The 14,825-nt window shown below is 46.2% G+C and overlaps 24 non-coding genes and 7 pseudogenes across 24 annotated transcripts; all 31 read left to right on the top strand.

Moving 5' to 3' along the window:
• Nucleotides 1–195: 195 nt before the first annotated feature.
• On the top strand, nt 196–314 carry LOC148799357 (5S ribosomal RNA). Its single transcript, XR_016073635.1, has one exon. It is a non-coding gene; the product is annotated as a 5S ribosomal RNA (ribosomal RNA).
• A 355-nt stretch (nt 315–669) lies between these two features.
• Nucleotides 670–788, top strand: LOC148799356 (5S ribosomal RNA). The gene has a single exon (XR_016075788.1). It is a non-coding gene; the product is annotated as a 5S ribosomal RNA (ribosomal RNA).
• Nucleotides 789–1,143: 355 nt separating this feature from the next.
• LOC148799355 (5S ribosomal RNA) lies at nt 1,144–1,262 on the top strand (annotated as a pseudogene).
• A 354-nt stretch (nt 1,263–1,616) lies between these two features.
• On the top strand, nt 1,617–1,735 carry LOC148799354 (5S ribosomal RNA). Its single transcript, XR_016070358.1, has one exon. It is a non-coding gene; the product is annotated as a 5S ribosomal RNA (ribosomal RNA).
• Nucleotides 1,736–2,089: 354 nt separating this feature from the next.
• LOC148799353 (5S ribosomal RNA) lies at nt 2,090–2,208 on the top strand. Its single transcript, XR_016069546.1, has one exon. It is a non-coding gene; the product is annotated as a 5S ribosomal RNA (ribosomal RNA).
• A 354-nt stretch (nt 2,209–2,562) lies between these two features.
• On the top strand, nt 2,563–2,681 carry LOC148799352 (5S ribosomal RNA). The gene has a single exon (XR_016068749.1). It is a non-coding gene; the product is annotated as a 5S ribosomal RNA (ribosomal RNA).
• A 354-nt stretch (nt 2,682–3,035) lies between these two features.
• LOC148799351 (5S ribosomal RNA) lies at nt 3,036–3,154 on the top strand (annotated as a pseudogene).
• A 354-nt stretch (nt 3,155–3,508) lies between these two features.
• Nucleotides 3,509–3,627, top strand: LOC148799350 (5S ribosomal RNA). The gene has a single exon (XR_016072279.1). It is a non-coding gene; the product is annotated as a 5S ribosomal RNA (ribosomal RNA).
• Nucleotides 3,628–3,981: 354 nt separating this feature from the next.
• Nucleotides 3,982–4,100, top strand: LOC148799349 (5S ribosomal RNA). The gene has a single exon (XR_016069455.1). It is a non-coding gene; the product is annotated as a 5S ribosomal RNA (ribosomal RNA).
• Nucleotides 4,101–4,454: 354 nt separating this feature from the next.
• Nucleotides 4,455–4,573, top strand: LOC148799348 (5S ribosomal RNA; annotated as a pseudogene).
• A 354-nt stretch (nt 4,574–4,927) lies between these two features.
• LOC148799347 (5S ribosomal RNA) lies at nt 4,928–5,046 on the top strand (annotated as a pseudogene).
• A 353-nt stretch (nt 5,047–5,399) lies between these two features.
• On the top strand, nt 5,400–5,518 carry LOC148799346 (5S ribosomal RNA). The gene has a single exon (XR_016072278.1). It is a non-coding gene; the product is annotated as a 5S ribosomal RNA (ribosomal RNA).
• A 354-nt stretch (nt 5,519–5,872) lies between these two features.
• LOC148799345 (5S ribosomal RNA) lies at nt 5,873–5,991 on the top strand. The gene has a single exon (XR_016075667.1). It is a non-coding gene; the product is annotated as a 5S ribosomal RNA (ribosomal RNA).
• A 354-nt stretch (nt 5,992–6,345) lies between these two features.
• Nucleotides 6,346–6,464, top strand: LOC148799344 (5S ribosomal RNA). The gene has a single exon (XR_016069454.1). It is a non-coding gene; the product is annotated as a 5S ribosomal RNA (ribosomal RNA).
• A 470-nt stretch (nt 6,465–6,934) lies between these two features.
• LOC148799343 (5S ribosomal RNA) lies at nt 6,935–7,053 on the top strand. Its single transcript, XR_016069453.1, has one exon. It is a non-coding gene; the product is annotated as a 5S ribosomal RNA (ribosomal RNA).
• Nucleotides 7,054–7,607: 554 nt separating this feature from the next.
• LOC148799342 (5S ribosomal RNA) lies at nt 7,608–7,725 on the top strand. The gene has a single exon (XR_016070368.1). It is a non-coding gene; the product is annotated as a 5S ribosomal RNA (ribosomal RNA).
• A 354-nt stretch (nt 7,726–8,079) lies between these two features.
• LOC148799341 (5S ribosomal RNA) lies at nt 8,080–8,198 on the top strand. The gene has a single exon (XR_016073729.1). It is a non-coding gene; the product is annotated as a 5S ribosomal RNA (ribosomal RNA).
• Nucleotides 8,199–8,552: 354 nt separating this feature from the next.
• On the top strand, nt 8,553–8,671 carry LOC148799340 (5S ribosomal RNA). The gene has a single exon (XR_016071631.1). It is a non-coding gene; the product is annotated as a 5S ribosomal RNA (ribosomal RNA).
• A 355-nt stretch (nt 8,672–9,026) lies between these two features.
• On the top strand, nt 9,027–9,145 carry LOC148799339 (5S ribosomal RNA; annotated as a pseudogene).
• Nucleotides 9,146–9,499: 354 nt separating this feature from the next.
• Nucleotides 9,500–9,618, top strand: LOC148799338 (5S ribosomal RNA). The gene has a single exon (XR_016072277.1). It is a non-coding gene; the product is annotated as a 5S ribosomal RNA (ribosomal RNA).
• A 354-nt stretch (nt 9,619–9,972) lies between these two features.
• On the top strand, nt 9,973–10,091 carry LOC148799337 (5S ribosomal RNA). Its single transcript, XR_016075666.1, has one exon. It is a non-coding gene; the product is annotated as a 5S ribosomal RNA (ribosomal RNA).
• Nucleotides 10,092–10,446: 355 nt separating this feature from the next.
• Nucleotides 10,447–10,565, top strand: LOC148799336 (5S ribosomal RNA). The gene has a single exon (XR_016071970.1). It is a non-coding gene; the product is annotated as a 5S ribosomal RNA (ribosomal RNA).
• Nucleotides 10,566–10,919: 354 nt separating this feature from the next.
• On the top strand, nt 10,920–11,038 carry LOC148799335 (5S ribosomal RNA). Its single transcript, XR_016068947.1, has one exon. It is a non-coding gene; the product is annotated as a 5S ribosomal RNA (ribosomal RNA).
• A 354-nt stretch (nt 11,039–11,392) lies between these two features.
• Nucleotides 11,393–11,511, top strand: LOC148799334 (5S ribosomal RNA). Its single transcript, XR_016071444.1, has one exon. It is a non-coding gene; the product is annotated as a 5S ribosomal RNA (ribosomal RNA).
• Nucleotides 11,512–11,864: 353 nt separating this feature from the next.
• Nucleotides 11,865–11,983, top strand: LOC148799333 (5S ribosomal RNA; annotated as a pseudogene).
• Nucleotides 11,984–12,338: 355 nt separating this feature from the next.
• Nucleotides 12,339–12,457, top strand: LOC148799332 (5S ribosomal RNA). The gene has a single exon (XR_016068946.1). It is a non-coding gene; the product is annotated as a 5S ribosomal RNA (ribosomal RNA).
• Nucleotides 12,458–12,811: 354 nt separating this feature from the next.
• Nucleotides 12,812–12,930, top strand: LOC148799331 (5S ribosomal RNA). Its single transcript, XR_016070613.1, has one exon. It is a non-coding gene; the product is annotated as a 5S ribosomal RNA (ribosomal RNA).
• A 354-nt stretch (nt 12,931–13,284) lies between these two features.
• Nucleotides 13,285–13,403, top strand: LOC148799330 (5S ribosomal RNA). The gene has a single exon (XR_016073199.1). It is a non-coding gene; the product is annotated as a 5S ribosomal RNA (ribosomal RNA).
• Nucleotides 13,404–13,757: 354 nt separating this feature from the next.
• Nucleotides 13,758–13,876, top strand: LOC148799329 (5S ribosomal RNA). Its single transcript, XR_016072763.1, has one exon. It is a non-coding gene; the product is annotated as a 5S ribosomal RNA (ribosomal RNA).
• Nucleotides 13,877–14,223: 347 nt separating this feature from the next.
• LOC148799328 (5S ribosomal RNA) lies at nt 14,224–14,342 on the top strand (annotated as a pseudogene).
• Nucleotides 14,343–14,696: 354 nt separating this feature from the next.
• On the top strand, nt 14,697–14,815 carry LOC148799327 (5S ribosomal RNA). The gene has a single exon (XR_016072276.1). It is a non-coding gene; the product is annotated as a 5S ribosomal RNA (ribosomal RNA).
• The last annotated feature ends 10 nt before the right edge of the window (nt 14,816–14,825 follow it).

Raw genomic sequence — 14,825 nt, 5'->3', positions numbered from 1 at the left:
GCATTGTGGGCCCCGCGATAGTATTGCATTTCTCCGGTGGTGCGGCAGATCTGAAAAGCAAACAATCCGCTCACGTAGGAGCTTGTGCACGGTTACCAAGGGAGGAAGGCAGCATACACGGTTTTTTCAAATCTAAAACAATTAATGGAGGGGAGCAAGATAGTGCATAAAGATCTAAGAGAGCATGAATTAAATGGGTGCGATCATACCTGCACTAATGCACCGGATCCCATCAGAACTCCGAAGTTAAGTGTGCTTGGGCGAGAGTAGTACTAGAAAGGGTGACCTCCTGGGAAGTCCTCGTGTTGCACCCCAATTTTATTAATATTTTATTTCGATCTCGTATTTGCAAATTCCATTTGTCGTTTCGGCGAGACAAACGCAAACATCGCGCCGGATACTCGGACCATTTGCGGCACGATCGTCATTACTGAATGGCAACGATGCAGGAACCGGGCTTTCGGCATTCGTCGTGCATTGTGGGCCCCGCGATAGTATTGCATTTATCCGGTGGTGCGGCAGATCTGAAAAGCAAACAATCCGCTCACGTAGGAGCTTGTGCACGGTTACCAAGGGAGGAAGGCTGCATACACAGTTTTTTCAAATCTAAAACAATTAATGGAGGGGAGCAAGATAGTGCATAAAGATCTAAGCGAGCATGAATTAAACGGGTGCGATCATACCAGCACTAATGCACCGGATCCCATCAGAATTCCGAAGTTAAGTGTGCCTGGGCGAGAGTAGTACTAGAAAGGGTGACCTCCTGGGAAGTCCTCGTGTTGCACCCCAATTTTATTAATATTTTATTTCGATCTCGTATTTGCAAATTCCATTTGTCGTTTCGGCGAGACAAACGCAAACAACGCGCCGGATACTCGGACCATTTGCGGCACGATCGTCATTACTGAATGGCAACGATGCAGGAACCGGGCTTTCGGCATTCGTCGTGCATTTTGGGCCCCCCGATAGTATTGCATTTATCCGGTGGTGCGGCAGATCTGAAAAGCAAACAATCCGCTCACGTAGGAGCTTGTGCACGGTTACCAAGGGAGGAAGGCTGCATACACAGTTTTTTCAAATCTAAAACAATTAATGGAGGGGAGCAAGATAGTGCATAAAGATCTAAGCGAGCATGAATTAAACGGGTGCGATCATACCTGCACTAATGCACCGGATCCCATCAAAACTCCGAAGTTAAGTGTGCTTGGGCGAGAGTAGTACTAGAATGGGTGACCTCCTTGGAAGTCCTCATGTTGCACCCCAATTTTATTAATATTTTATTTTGATTTCTATTTGCAAATTCCATTTGTTGTTTCGGCGATACAACTGGAAACAACGCGTCGGATACTCGGACCATTTGCGGCACGATCGTCATTACGGAATGGCAACGATGCAAGAACCGGGCTTTTGGCATTTGTCGTGCATTGTGGGCCCCGCGATAGTATTGCATCTATCCGGGGGTGCGGCAGATATGAAAAGCAAACACTCTGCTCACGTAGGAGCTTGTGCACGGTTACCAAGGGAGGAAGGCTGCATACACAGTTTTTTCAAGTCTAAAACAGTTAATGGAGGGGAGCAAGATAGTGCATAAAGATCTAAGAGAGCATGAATTAAACGGGTGCGATCATACCAGCACTAATGCACCGGATCCCATCAAAACTCCTAAGTTAAGCGTGCTTGGGCGAGAGTAGTAGTAGGATGGGTGACCTCCTGGGAAGTCCTCGTGTTGCACCCCAATTTTATTAATATTTTATTTTGATTTGTATTTGCAAATTCCATTTGTTGTTTCTGGGAGACAACTGGAAACAATGTCTCGGATACTCGGACCATTTGCGGCACGATCGTCATTACTGAATGGCAACGATGCAGGAACCGGGCTTTCGGCATTCGTCGTGCATTGTGGGCCCCGCGATAGTATTGCATTTATCCGGTGGTGCGGCAGATCTGAAAAGCAAACAATCCGCTCACGTAGGAGCTTGTGCACGGTTTCCAAGGGAGGAAGGCTGCATACACAGTTTTTTCAAATCTAAAACAATTAATGGAGGGGAGCAAGATAGTGCATAAAGATCTAAGCGAGCATGAATTAAACGGGTGCGATCATACCTGCACTAATGCACCGGATCCCATCAGAACTCCGAAGTTAAGTGTGCTTGGGCGAGAGTAGTACAAGAATGGGTGACCTCCTTGGAAGTCCTCGTGTTGCACCCTAATTTTATTAATATTTTTTTTTGATTTGTATTTGCAAATTCCATTTGTTGTTTCGGCGATACAACTGGAAACAACGCGTCGGATACTCGGACCATTTGCGGCACGATCGTCATTACGGAATGGCAACGATGCAAGAACCGGGCTTTTCGCATTAGTCGTGCATTGTGGGCCCCGCGATAGTATTGCATCTATCCGGGGGTGCGGCAGATCTGAAAAGCAAACACTCTGCTCACGTAGCAGCTTGTGCACGGTTACCAAGGGAGGAAGGCTGCATACACAGTTTTTTCAAGTCTTAAACAATTATTGGAGGGGAGCAAGATAGTGCATAAAGATCTAAGCGAGCATGAATTAAACGGGTGCGATCATATCAGCACTAATGCACCGGATGCCATCAGAACTCCGAAGTTAAGCGTGCTTGGGCGAGAGTAGTACTAGGATGGGTGACCTCCTGGGAATTCCTCGTGTTGCACCCCAATTTTATTAATATTTTATTTTGATTTGTATTTGCAAATTCCATTTGTTGTTTCTAGGAGACAACTGGAAACAATGCGTCGGATACTCGGACCATTTGCGGCACGATCGTCATTACTGAATGGCAACGATGCAGGAACCGGGCTTTCGGCATTCGTCGTGCATTGTGGGCCCCGCGATAGTATTGCATTTATCCGGTGGTGCGGCAGATCTGAAAAGCAAACAATCCGCTCACGTAGGAGCTTGTGCACGGTTACCAAGGGAGGAAGGCTGCATACACAGTTTTTTCAAATCTAAAACAATTAATGGAGGGGAGCAAGATAGTGCATAAAGATCTAAGCGAGCATGAATTAAACGGGTGCGATCATACCAGCACTAATGCACCGGATCCCATTATAACTCCAAAGTTAAGCGTGATTGGTCGAGAGTAGTACTAGGTTGGGTGACCTCCTGGGAAGTCCTCGTGTTGCACCCCAATTTTATTAATATTTTATTTTGATTTGTATTTGCAAATTCCATTTGTTGTTTCTGGGAGACAACTGGAAACAATGCGTCGGATACTCGGACCATTTGCGACACGATCGTCCTTACTGAATGGCAACGATGCAGGAACCGGGCTTTCGGCATTCGTCGTGCATTGTGGGCCCCGTGATAGTATTGCATTTATCCGTTGGTGCGGCAGATCTGAAAAGCAAACAATCCGCTCACGTAGGAGCTTGTGCACGGTTTCCAAGGGAGGAAGGCTGCATACACAGTTTTTTCAAATCTAAAACAATTAATGGAGGGGAGCAAGATAGTGCACAAAGATCTAAGCGAGCATGAATTAAACGGGTGTGATCATACCAGCACTAATGCACCGGATCCCATCAGAACTCCGAAGTTAAGTGTGCTTGGGCGAGAGTAGTACTAGAATGGGTGACCTCCTGGGAAGTCCTCGTGTTGCACCCCAATTTTATTAATATTTTATTTTGATTTGTATTTGCAAATTCCATTTGTTGTTTCGGCGATACAACTGGAAACAACGCGTCGGATACGCGAACCATTTGCGACACGATCGTCATTACTGAATGGCAACGATGCAGGAACCGGGCTTTCGGCATTCGTCGTGCATTGTGGGCCCCGCGATAGTATTGCATTTATCCGGTGGTGCGGCAGATCTGAAAAGCAAACAATCCGCTCACGTAGGAGCTTGTGCACGGTTTCCAAGGGAGGAAGGCTGCATACACAGTTTTTTCAAATCTAAAACAATTAATGGAGGGGAGCAAGATAGTGCATAAAGATCTAAGCGAGCATGAATTAAACGGGTGCGATCATACCTGCACTAATGCACCGGATCCCATCAGAACTCCGAAGTTAAGTGTGCTTGGGCGAGAGTAGTACAAGAATGGGTGACCTCCTTGGAAGTCCTCGTGTTGCACCCCAATTTTATTAATATTTTTTTTTTATTTGTATTTGCAAATTCCATTTGTTGTTTCGGCGATACAACTGGAAACAACGCGTCGGATACTCGGACCATTTGCGGCAAGATCGTCATTACTGAATGGCAACGATGCAGGAACCGGGCATTCGGCATTCGTCGTGTATTGTGGGCCCCGCGATAGTATTGCATTTATCCGGTGGTGCGGCAGATCTGAAAAGCAAACAATCCGCTCACGTAGGAGCTTGTGCACGGTTACCAAGGGAGGAAGGCTGCATACACAGTTTTTTCAAATCTAAAACAATTAATGGAGGGGAGCAAGATAGTGCATAAAGATCTAAGCGAGCATGAATTAAACGGGTGCGATCATACCAGCACTAATGCACCGGATCCCATTATAACTCCGAAGTTAAGCGTGATTGGTCGAGAGTAGTACTAGGTTGGGTGACCTCCTGGGAAGTCCTCGTGTTGCACCCCAATTTTATTAATATTTTATTTTGATTTGTATTTGCAAATTCCATTTGTTGTTTCTGGGAGACAACTGGAAACAATGCGTCGGATATTCGGACCATTTGCGGCACGATCGTCATTACTGAATGGCAACGATGCAGGAACCGGGCTTTCGGCATTCGTCGTGCATTGTGGGCCCCGCGATAGTATTGCATTTATCCGGTGGTGCGGCAGATCTGAAAAGCAAACAATCCGCTCACGTAGGAGCTTGTGCACAGTTACCAAGGGAGGAAGGCTGCATACACAGTTTTTTCAAATCTAAAACAATTAATGGAGGGGAGCAAGATAGTGCATAAAGATCTAAGCGAGCATGAATTAAACGGGTGCGATCATACCAGCACTAATGCACCGGATCCCATTATAACTCCGAAGTTAAGCGTGATTGGTCGAGAGTAGTACTAGGTTGGGTGACCTCCTGGGAAGTCCTCGTGTTGCACCCCAATTTTATTAATATTTTATTTTGATTTGTATTTGAAATTCCATTTGTTGTTTCTGGGAGACAACTGGAAACAATGCGTCGGATACTCGGACCATTTGCGACACGATCGTCCTTACTGAATGGCAACGATGCAGGAACCGGGCTTTCGGCATTCGTCGTGCATTGTGGGCCCCGCGATAGTATTGCATTTATCCGTTGGTGCGGCAGATCTGAAAAGCAAACAATCCGCTCACGTAGGAGCTTGTGCACGGTTTCCAAGGGAGGAAGGCTGCATACACAGTTTTTTCAAATCTAAAACAATTAATGGAGGGGAGCAAGATAGTGCACAAAGATCTAAGCGAGCATGAATTAAACGGGTGTGATCATACCAGCACTAATGCACCGGATCCCATCAGAACTCCGAAGTTAAGTGTGCTTGGGCGAGAGTAGTACTAGAATGGGTGACCTCCTGGGAAGTCCTCGTGTTGCACCCCAATTTTATTAATATTTTATTTTGATTTGTATTTGCAAATTCCATTTGTTGTTTCGGCGATACAACTGGAAACAACGCGTCGGATACGCGGACCATTTGCGGCACGATCGTCATTACTGAATGGCAACGATGCAAGAACCGGACTTTCGGCATTTTTCATGCATTGTGGGCCCCGCGATAGTATTGCATCTATCCGGAGGTGTGGCAGATCTGAAAAGCAAATACTCCGCTCACGTAGGAGCTTGTGCACGGTTACCAAGGGAGGATGGCTGCATACACATTTTTTTCAAATCTAAAACAATTAATGGAGGGGAGCAAGATAGTGCATAAAGATCTAAGCGAGCATGAATTAAACGGGTGCGATCATACCAGCACTAATGTACCGGATCCCATCAGAAGTCCGAAGTTAAGTGTGCTTGGGCGAGAGTAGTACTAGGATGGGTGACCTCCTGGGAAGTCCTCGTGTTGCACCCCAATTTTATTAATATTTTATTTCGATATCGTATTTGCAAATTCCATTTGTCGTTTCGGCGAGACAAACGCAAACAACGCGCTGGATACTCGGACCATTTGCGGCACGATCGTCATTACTGAATGGGAACCGTGCAAAAACCGGGCTTTTGGCATTCGTCGTGCATTGTGGGCCCCGCAATAGTTTTGCATCTATTCGGGGGTGCGGCAGATCTAAAACGAAACAATCCGCTCACGTAGGAGCTTGTGCACGGTTTCCAAGGGAGGAAGGCTGCATACACAGTTTTTTCAAATCTAAAACAATTAATGGAGGGGAGCAAGATAGTGCATAAAGATCTAAGCGAGCATGAATTAAACGGGTGCGATCATACCTGCACTAATGCACCGGATCCCATCAGAACTCCGAAGTTAAGTGTGCTTGGGCGAGAGTAGTACAAGAATGGGTGACCTCCTTGGAAGTCCTCGTGTTGCACCCCAATTTTATTAATATTTTTTTTTTATTTGTATTTGCAAATTCCATTTGTTGTTTCGGCGATACAACTGGAAACAACGCGTCGGATACTCGGACCATTTGCGGCACGATCGTCATTACGGAATGGCAACGACGCAAGAATCGGGCTTTTCGCATTAGTCGTGCATTGTGGGCCCCGCGATAGTATTGAATGGCAACGATGCAGGAACCGGGCTTTGCGACACGATCGTCATTACTGAATGGCAACGATGCAGGAACCGGGCTTTCGGCATTCGTCGTGCATTGTGGGCCCCGCGATAGTATTGCATTTATCCGGTGGTGCGGCAGATCTGAAAAGCAAACAATCCGCCCACGTAGGAGCTTGTGCACGGTTTCCAAGGGAGGAAGGCTGCATACACAGTTTTTTCAAATCTAAAACAATTAATGGAGGGGAGCAAGATTGTGCATAAAGATCTAAGCGAGCATGAATTAAACGGGTGCGATCATACCTGCACTAATGCACCGGATCCCATCAGAACTCCGAAGTTAAGTGTGCTTGGGCGAGAGTAGTACAAGAATGGGTGACCTCCTTGGAAGTCCTCGTGTTGCACCCCAATTTTATTAATATTTTTTTTTTATTTGTATTTGCAAATTCCATTTGTTGTTTCTGGGAGACAACTGGAAACAACGCGTCGGATACTCGGACCATTTGCGGCACGATCGTCATTACGGAATGGCAACGATGCAAGAACCGGGCTTCTGGCATTCGTCGTGCATTGTGGGCCCCGCGATAGTATTGCATCTATCCGGGGGTGCGGCAGATCTGAAAAGCAAACACTCTGCTCACGTAGGAGCTTGTGGACGGTTACCAAGGGAGGAAGGCTGCATACACAGTTTTTTCAAGTCTAAAACAATTAATATCGTCATTACGGAATGGCGACAATGCAAGAACCGGGCTTCTGGCATTCGTCGTGCATTGTGGGCCCCGCGATAGTATTGCATCTATTCGGGGGTGCGGCAGATCTGAAAAGCAAACACTCTGCTCACGTAGGAGCTTGTGGACGGTTACCAAGGGAGGAAGGCTGCATACACAGTTTTTTCAAGTCTAAAACAATTAATGGAGGGGAGCAAGATAGTGCATAAAGATCTAAGCGAACATGAATTAAACGGGTGCGATCATACCAGCACTAATGCACCGGATCCATCAGAACTCCGAAGTTATGCGTGCTTGGGCGAGAGTAGTACTAGGATGGGTGACCTCCTGGGAAGTCCTCGTGTTGCACCCCAATTTTATTAATATTTTATTTTGATTTGTATTTGCAAATTCCATTTGTTTTTTCTGGGAGACAACTGGAAACAATGCGTCGGATACTCGGACCATTTGCGGCACGATCGTCATTACTGAATGGCAACGATGTAGGAACCGGGCTTTCGGCATTCGTCGTGCATTGTGGGCCCCGCGATAGTATTGCATTTATCCGGTGGTGCAGCAGATCTGAAAAGCAAACAATCCGCTCACGTAGGAGCTTGTGCACGGTTACCAAGGGAGGAAGGCTGCATACACAGTTTTTTCAAATCTAAAACAATTAATGGAGGGGAGCAAGATAGTGCATAAAGATCTAAGCGAGCATGAATTAAACGGGTGCGATCATACCTGCACTAATGCACTGGATCCCATCAGAACTCCGAAGTTAAGTGTGCTTGGGCGAGAGTAGTACTAGAATGGGTGACCTCCTGGGAAGTCCTCGTGTTGCACCCCAATTTTATTAATATTTTATTTTGATTTGTATTTGCAAATTCTATTTGTTGTTTCTGGGAGACAACTGGAAACAATGCATCGGATACTCGGACCATTTGCGACATGATCGTCATTATTGAATGGCAACGATGCAGGAACCGGGCTTTCGGCATTCGTCGTGCATTGTGGGCCCCACGATAGTATTGCATTTATCCGGTGGTGCGGCAGATCTGAAAAGCAAACAATCCGCTCACGTAGGAGCTTGTGCACGGTAACCAAGGGAGGAAGGCTGCATACACAGTTTTTTCAAATCTAAAACTATTAATGGAGGGGAGCAAGATAGTTCATAAAGATCTAAGCGAGCATGAATTAAACGGGTGCGATCATACCAGCACTAATGCACCGGATCCCATCAGAACTCCGAAGTTAAGTGTGCTTGGGCGAGAGTAGTACTAGAATGGGTGACCTCCTGGGAAGTCCTCGTGTTGCACCCCAATTTTATTAATATTTAATTTCGATATCGTTTTTGCAAATTCCATTTGTCGTTTCGGCGAGACAAACGCAAACAACGCGCCGGATACTCGGACCATTTGCGGCACGATCGTCATTACTGAATGGGAACCGTGCAAAAACCGGGCTTTTGGCATTCGTCGTGCATTGTGGGCCCTGCGATAGTATTGCATTTATCCGGCGGTGCGGCAGATCTGAAAAGCAAACACTCTGCTCACGTAGGAGCTTGTGCACGGTTACCAAGGGAGGAAGGCTGCATACACAGTTTTTTCAAGTCTAAAACAGTTAATGGAGGGGAGCAAGATAATGCATAAAGATCTAAGCGAGCATGAATTAAACGGGTGCGATCATACCAGCACTAATGCACCGGATCCCATCAAAACTCCTAAGTTAAGCGTGCTTGGGCGAGAGTAGTAGTAGTATGGGTGACCTCCTGGGAAGTCCTCGTGTTGCACCCCAATTTTATTAATATTTTATTTTGATTTGTATTTGCAAATTCCATTTGTCGTTTCGGCGAGACAAACGCAAACAACGCGCCGGATACTCAGACCATTTGGGGCACGATCGTCATTACTGAATGGGAACCGTGCAAAAACCGGGCTTTTGGCATTCGTCGTGCATTGTGGGCCCTGCGATAGTATTGCATTTATCCGGTGGTGCGGCAGATCTGAAAAGCAAACAATCCGCTCACGTAGGAGCTTGTGCACGGTTTCCAAGGGAGGAAGGCTGCATACACAGTTTTTTCAAATCTAAAACAATTAATGGAGGGGAGCAAGATAGTGCACAAAGATCTAAGCGAGCATGAATTAAACGGGTGTGATCATACCAGCACTAATGCACCGGATCCCATCAGAACTCCGAAGTTAAGTGTGCTTGGGCGAGAGTAGTACTAGAATGGGTGACCTCCTGGGAAGTCCTCGTGTTGCACCCCAATTTTATTAATATTTTATTTTGATTTGTATTTGCAAATTCCATTTGTTGTTTCGGCGATACAACTGGAAACAACGCGTCGGATACGCGGACCATTTGCGGCACGATCGTCATTACTGAATGGCAACGATGCAAGAACCGGACTTTCGGCATTTTTCATGCATTGTGGGCCCCGCGATAGTATTGCATCTATCCGGAGGTGCGGCAGATCTGAAAAGCAAATACTCCGCTCACGTAGGAGCTTGTGTACGGTTACCAAGGGAGGAAGGCTGCATACACATTTTTTTCAAATCTAAAACAATTAATGGAGGGGAGCAAGATAGTGCATAAAGATCTAAGCGAGCATGAATTAAACGGGTGCGATCATACCAGCACTAATGTACCGGATCCCATCAGAAGTCCGAAGTTAAGTGTGCTTGGGCGAGAGTAGTACTAGGATGGGTGACCTCCTGGGAAGTCCTCGTGTTGCACCCCAATTTTATTAATATTTTATTTCGATATCGTATTTGCAAATTCCATTTGTCGTTTCGGCGAGACAAACGCAAGCAACGCGTCGGATACTCGGACCATTTGCGGCACGATCGTCATTACGGAATGGCAACGATGCAAGAACCGGGCTTTTGGCATTCGTCGTGCATTGTGGGCCCCGCGATAGTATTGCATCTATCCGGGGGTGCGGCAGATCTGAAAAGCAAACACTCTGCTCACGTAGGAGCTTGTGCACGGTAACCAAGGGAGGAAGGCTGCATACACAGTTTCTTCAAGTCTAAAACAATTAATGGAGGATAGCAAGATAGTGCATAAAGATCTAAGCGAGCATGAATTAAACGGGTGCGATCATACCAGCACTAATGCACCGGATCCCATCAGAACTCCGAAGTTAAGAGTGCTTGGGCGAGAGTAGTACTAGGATGGGTGACCTCCTCGGAAGTCCTCGTGTTGCACCCCAATTTTATTAATATTTTATTTTGATTTGTATTTGCAAATTCCATTTGTTGTTTCTGGGAGACAACTGGAAACAATGCGTCGGATACTCGGACCATTTGCGGCACGATCGTCCTTACTGAATGGCAACGATGCAGGAACCGGGCTTTCGGCATTCGTCGTGCATTGTGGGCCCCGCGATAGTATTGCATTTATCCGGTGGTGCGGCAGATCTGAAAAGCAAACAATCCGCTCACGTAGGAGCTTGTGCACGGTTACCAAGGGAGGAAGGCTGCATACACAGTTTTTTCAAATCTAAAACAATTAATGGAGGGGAGCAAGATAGTGCATAAAGATTTAAGCGAGCATGAATTAAACGGGTGCCATCATACCAGCACTAATGCACCGGATCCCATCAGAACTTCGAAGTTAAGCGTGCTTGGGCGAGAGTAGTACTAGAATGGGTGACCTCCTGGGAAGTCCTCGTGTTGCACCCCAATTTTATTAATATTTTATTTTGATTTGTATTTGCAAATTCCATTTGTTGTTTCGGCGATACAACTGGAAACAACGCGTCGGATATTCGGACCATTTGCGGCACGATCGTCATTACTGAATGGCAACGATGCAAGAACCGGGCTTTTGGCATTCGTCATGCATTGTGGGCCCTGCGATAGTATTGCATCTATCCGGGGGTGCGGCAGATCTAAAAAGCAAACACTCTGCTCACGTAAGAGCTTGTGCACGGTTACCAAGGGAGGAAGGCTGCATACACAGTTTTTTCAAGTCTAAAACAATTAATGGAGGGGAGCAAGATAGTGCATAAAGATCTATGCGAGCATGAATTAAACGGGTGCGATCATACCAGCACTAATGCACCGGATCCCATCAGAACTCTGAAGTTAAGCGTGCTTGGGCGAGAGTAGTACTAGGATGGGTGACCTCCTGGGAAGTCCTCGTGTTGCACCCCAATTTTATTAATATTTTATTTTGATTTGTATTTGCAAATTCCATTTGTTGTTTCTGGGAGATACTGGAAACAATGCGTCGGATACTCGGACCATTTGCGGCACGATCGTCGTTACTGAATGGCCACGATGCAAGAACCGGGCTTTCGGCATTCGTCATGCATTGTGGGCCCCGCGATAGTATTGCATCTATCCGGAGGTGCGGCAGATCTGAAAAGCAAACACTCCGCTCACGTAGGAGCTTGTGCACGGTTACCAAGGGAAAGAGGCTGCATACACATTTTTTTCAAATCTAAAACAATTAATGGAAGGGAGCAAGATAGGTCATAAAGATCTAAGCGAGCATGAATTAAACGGGTGCTATCATACCAGCACTAATGCACCGGATCTCATCAGAACTCCGAAGTTAAGTGTGCTTGGGCGAGAGTAGTATTAGGATGGGTGACCTCCTCGGAAGTCCTTGTGTTTCACCCCAATTTTATTAATATTTTATTTCGATATCGTATTTGCAAATTCCATTTGTCGTTTCGGCAAGACAAACTCAAACAACGCGCCGGATACTCGGACCATTTGCGGCACGATCGTCATTACTGAATGGGAACCGTGCAAAAATCGGGCTTTTGGCATTCGTCGTGCATTGTGGGCCCCGCGATAGTATTGCATCTATCCGGGGGTGCGGCAGATCTGAAAAGCAAACAATCCGCTCACGTAGGAGCTTGTGCACGGTTACCAAGGGAGGAAGGCTGCATACACAGTTTTTTCAAATCTAAAACAATTAATGGAGGGGAGCAAGATAGTGCATAAAGATTTAAGCGAGCATGAATTAAACGGGTGCCATCATACCAGCACTAATGCACCGGATCCCATCAGAACTTCGAAGTTAAGCGTGCTTGGGCGAGAGTAGTACTAGAATGGGTGACCTCCTGGGAAGTCCTCGTGTTGCACCCCAATTTTATTAATATTTTATTTTGATTTGTATTTGCAAATTCCATTTGTTGTTTCGGCGATACAACTGGAAACAACGCGTCGGATATTCGGACCATTTGCGGCACGATCGTCATTACTGAATGGCAACGATGCAAGAACCGGGCTTTTGGCATTCGTCATGCATTGTGGGCCCTGCGATAGTATTGCATCTATCCGGGGGTGCGACAGATCTGAAAAGCAAACACTCTGCTCACGTAGGAGCTTGTGCACGGTTACCAAGGGAGGAAGGCTGCATACACAGTTTTTTCAAGTCTAAAACAATTAATGGAGGGGAGCAAGATAGTGCATAAAGATCTAAGCGAGCATGAATTAAACGGGTGCGATCATACCAGCACTAATGCACCGGATCCCATCAGAACATTGAAGTTAAGCGTGCTTGGGCGAGAGTAGTACTAGCATGGGTGACCTCCTGGGAAGTCCTCGTGTTGCACCCCAATTTTATTAATATTTTATTTTGATTTGTATTTGCAAATTCCATTTGTTGTTTCTGGGAGACAACTGGAAACAATGCGTCGGATACTCGGACCATTTGCGGCACGATCGTCATTACTGAATGGCAACGATGCAGGAACCGGGATTTCGGCATTCGTCGTGCATTGTGGGCCCCGCGATAGTATTGCATTTATCCGGTGGTGCGGCAGATCTGAAAAGCAAACAATCCGCTCACGTAGGAGCTTGTGCACGGTTACCAAGGGAGGAAGGCTGCATACACAGTTTTTTCAAATCTAAAACAATTAATGGAGGGGAGCAAGATAGTGCATAAAGATTTAAGCGAGCATGAATTAAACGGGTGCGATCATACCAGCACTAATGCACCGGATCCCATTAGAACTTCGAAGTTAAGCGTGCTTGGGCGAGAGTAGTACTAGAATGGGTGACCTCCTGGGAAGTCCTCGTGTTGCACCCTAATTTTATTAATATTTTATTTTGATTTGTATTTGCAAATTCCATTTGTTGTTTCGGCGATACAACTGGAAACAACGCGTCGGATATTCGGACCATTTGTGGCACGATCGTCATTACTGAATGGCAACGATGCAAGAACCGGGCTATTGGCATTCGTCATGCATTGTGGGCCCTGCGATAGTATTGCATCTATCCGGGGGTGCAACAGATCTGAAAAGCAAACACTCTGCTCACGTAGGAGCTTGTGCACGGTAACCAAGGGAGGAAGGCTGCATACACAGTTTTTTCAAATCTAAAACTATTAATGGAGGGGAGCAAGATAGTTCATAAAGATCTAAGCGAGCATGAATTAAACGGGTGCGATCATACCAGCACTAATGCGCCGGATCCCATCAGAACTCCGAAGTTAAGTGTGCTTGGGCGAGAGTAGTACTAGAATGGGTGACCTCCTGGGAAGTCCTCGTGTTGCACCCCAATTTTATTAATATTTAATTTCGATATCGTATTTGCAAATTCCATTTGTCGTTTCGGCGAGACAAACGCAAACAACGCGCCGGATACTCGGACCATTTGCGGCACGATCGTCATTACTGAATGGGAACCGTGCAAAAACCGGGCTTTTGGCATTCGTCGTGCATTGTGGGCCCTGCGATAGTATTGCATTTATGCGGCAGATCTGAAAAGCAAACACTCTGCTCACGTAGGAGCTTGTGCACGGTTACCAAGGGAGGAAGGCTGCATACACAGTTTTTTCAAGTCTAAAACAGTTAATGGAGGGGAGCAAGATAGTGCATAAAGATCTAAGCGAGCATGAATTAAACGGGTGCGATCATACCAGCACTAATGCACCGGATCCCATCAAAACTCCTAAGTTAAGCGTGCTTGGGCGAGAGTAGTGGTAGTATGGGTGACCTCCTGGGAAGTCCTCGTGTTGCACCCCAATTTTATTAATATTTTATTTTGATTTGTATTTGCAAATTCCATTTGTTGTTTCTGGGAGACAACTGGAAACAATGTCTCGGATACTCGGACCATTTGCGGCACGATCGTCATTACTGAATGGCAACGATGCAGGAACCGGGCATTCGGCATTCGTCGTGTATTGTGGGCCCCGCGATAGTATTGCATTTATCCGGTGGTGCGGCAGATCTGAAAAGCAAACAATCCGCTCACGTAGGAGCTTGTGCACGGTTTCCAAGGGAGGAAGGCTGCATACACAGTTTTTTCAAATCTAAAACAATTAATGGAGGGGAGCAAGATAGTGCACAAAGATCTAAGCGAGCATGAATTAAACGGGTGTGATCATACCAGCACTAATGCACCGGATCCCATCAGAACTCCGAAGTTAAGTGTGCTTGGGCGAGAGTAGTACTAGAATGGGTGACCTCCTGGGAAGTCCTCGTGTTGCACCCCAATTTTATTA

Source organism: Nelumbo nucifera, chromosome 4, assembly GCF_055504915.1.
Source record: "Nelumbo nucifera cultivar China Antique chromosome 4, China Antique-T2T, whole genome shotgun sequence".
In the NCBI taxonomy this organism is placed as follows: domain Eukaryota; kingdom Viridiplantae; phylum Streptophyta; class Magnoliopsida; order Proteales; family Nelumbonaceae; genus Nelumbo; species Nelumbo nucifera.
Note: the sequence above shows the minus strand (reverse complement) of the source record. Positions and strands in the feature narration are given on the sequence as shown.